Here is a 2,962-nt window from a genome sequence, read left to right on the forward strand (position 1 = left end):
GGGGGGGGGGGGGGGGGTTGAATAACGGCCGTCTGTTGGTGTCGGTGGTAATGGACCGGGCCGGTGAGAGCGGGGCCGCAGCGGGACCGGAGGCCGCAGCAGGTGCAGCTGGTGGCCGAGCTGCAGCTGCAGGCTGCCCGCATGGCTGCAGCATGTGTCCGCAGCTGCACGTTCATCCACGTAGTTACCCAACATGAGGCTGGGTATCGATCCGGAGGGCTGGGTATCGATGCGTTTGATGTGTAGAGTTAATATCAGGTCAGCTGTTTTCTGTCTGCTGTTTGAAAGCAGCAGAAATCCAGATTTGAGTGTTTTTTCAGGATGTGTGCAGCTCCTGATCAAAGTGTAACAGCTTCAGATTGTTCTGGTTTCCCTCAGTCAGCTCATTTATCCACTGACAGAGTCACACGTTGAGTTCAAAGAGCTGAAGTTGATGTGCTGATCGTCAGAGCTGCAGACAGGACGATCAATGAGTGCACCTTTTAGCGATCAATCGGTGAACGCTTTGATCCGTTCAGCGTCGTCAGAAAAGTAGAAATTGTGTCTCTCAGTTAGTCAGAGTCCAAGGTGACATCTTGAGGTGAACTGTGGCTGAAATATTGATATTGATCGATCTGTGAAGGTCAATAAGTCAGCTTTGCATTGTGGAGCAGAACCTGAGGTTGGGAAGAAGTGATGGATCAGGTCCGTCAGAGCCGATCCGTTCTCTGGACCGATCGGCCGATAACTGGCTGCACAATGAACCCAGATATTGTCCCAATCACAGCGTGCGACTGGCTGAAGCTGCAGGTTTCTCTTCCATAAAGTCCAATCTGTGTAAAAACAGCTTTCTGTCCAAAGAACAAATGTCACATCTTCATGGTTTGAATGAGCTTTTGATGTCCAAATGATCCTGAATCATATCGCGACCGTAATATCTGGCAGCCCCACCGATCACTGCTGACTGATTCATATCTGTGTACTCCACCTGATAAACAACAACATCTCCTCACTGTTGTTTACACAACAACAAACCAACAACATGTTTAAAACCACGTTTAGTCTTTCACTCCCTCCCAGTCTTAAACATTGGCAGAACAGAAAGCCTAGAAAGCATTTGGCATCAGTATTCATAATAAAGTGGCTCTAATTGAGTTGTCCTAATGACCCATAATAATCTATATTTCACATTCTGCTGCGTCGCTCCTTCGGCCAAAAACAAGTCAAAGAAATGTGTTTGTCCTTCAGTTCAGAGCCGTGCTGAATGTGTAACGTCTGCGGGACAATACGACGTAAAACAACGTCAGAAGAAACAGCTGGAACAAGACTGCCATCGTACGACACGATGAGCCTCGTTAAAGCTTCTCCAGCGTCTTCACACAGCCCCGTCCCTACAAACCAAAGGGCTTCACGTCACTAACACAAGGAGACATTTAGCCCAGAACCACCGCAGTCAAACGTCCAACATCCCAAAACCAAAGTGCGTCTAGAAACGAAAGAGCGGCGAGAGAAACGACGGCACAGCGAGGATTCAGCGCTCCAAAGGAAGAGTGTAACGTGGTGCTGATGCTGTTTGTGTCAGCAGAGATGAGTTTGCAGATAATGTGGGCTGTGTGTTCAGACTGCTGCAGAATAACAGTTACCTGCTGCAGGACTCAACGTACCAACCAGCACTCCTCTCCTTCAGGACACCTGGACACTCACACCTGTACCTGCTGCAGCACAATGGACACTTGTGGCTCAGTGATGAGCAGAAGACTTCAGATGGGACAGCGAGCTCGTTGGGCCCAGTGACGTCTTCACATCAGTGCTGAACAAGTGATGGAAATGTTCTGGAAATCACAACGTGGCCAAGTGCAAATCCCAGGAGCTGTAATGTGTTCTGGAGGTGAGACGTGAGCGACAGCGTTGTGATGAAGCAGTGTGGAGCTGCAGAGCGGAGCTGCTCGACGGATCCTGTTCTCCAGCTTTAACAGCACGTTTGTTTGCTGCAGACCCCCGACAGCGTCACAGTGAAGGAGCTTTGAATCTGTAGTGGAAACCGTTTGAACTGAGTGAAAGTCACGTGGCAACATGTGGCAGATACTGAGAAGAGGATGTTGTGAGCACGTGGTGCAGCCCTGCTTCAGACCATAACCCCACTGATGCTGCTGATGTTTGGGAGTTTAAAGAATCCCATCAACGGCCAGAACGTGTGGCGGGAAAACGCCCCGTGAATAACTGAATCCTCGTGTTGATTAAAGGCACCTGAAAGAGTCCCACACTGAGTCTGAGCGGCAGAGTTCATGTGGCTCTGATGTCCCTCCAGATCAGCAGCCTTCACCAGATACAACCAGCTGTGTTTATACTGCACCTTTCAAAATAAAGCTCCAGGTCAACAGCCAGACAAAAGAAGTGAGGAGCTTTAAGATGCTACGTAGACGACTTCAGTGCAGACTGTGCTGATGCAGATGTGTGTGTTAATCCTCTATTCCAATCTGATTCAGGGTCAGTGGGAATGATTCTTTCTGATGGTTTCTTTCACCTGGAGAACATTTGTTGGCAGCGCTCCTTCATTACAACGCTGTTTGTCACATTTTAGATTTTAGAGGAGGTGACTGCTGCGTTTATATGTGTGGGGGGGAATCAAGAGCAACAACCTGACAGCTGTCTGTACTCCATATCCCATCATGCTCTCTGTCTGCCCCCCCCCCCCTTTAGACCCCGTGGAGGCGGCGGCGGCGGCGGCGCCGGAGGCCCCAGGAAGCAGAAGGAGCTGCCGTCAGAGCCCCCGTTCACGGCGTACGTGGGAAACCTGCCGTTCAACACGGTGCAGGGAGACATCGACATCATCTTCAAAGAGCTCAACATCCGCAGCGTCCGATTGGTCAGAGACAAAGAGACAGACAAGTTCAAAGGTCAGTGTCACCGTCCACAGAAACCCTGAGATCTAAACACACACTGACAACCAGGACAGCACTAATACGCACTAATACACGGCTGC

This window comes from Morone saxatilis, unplaced genomic scaffold (assembly GCF_004916995.1).
Source record: "Morone saxatilis isolate NCDOM2014 unplaced genomic scaffold, NCSU_SB_2.0 Contig8, whole genome shotgun sequence".
NCBI lineage: Eukaryota > Metazoa > Chordata > Actinopteri > Moronidae > Morone > Morone saxatilis.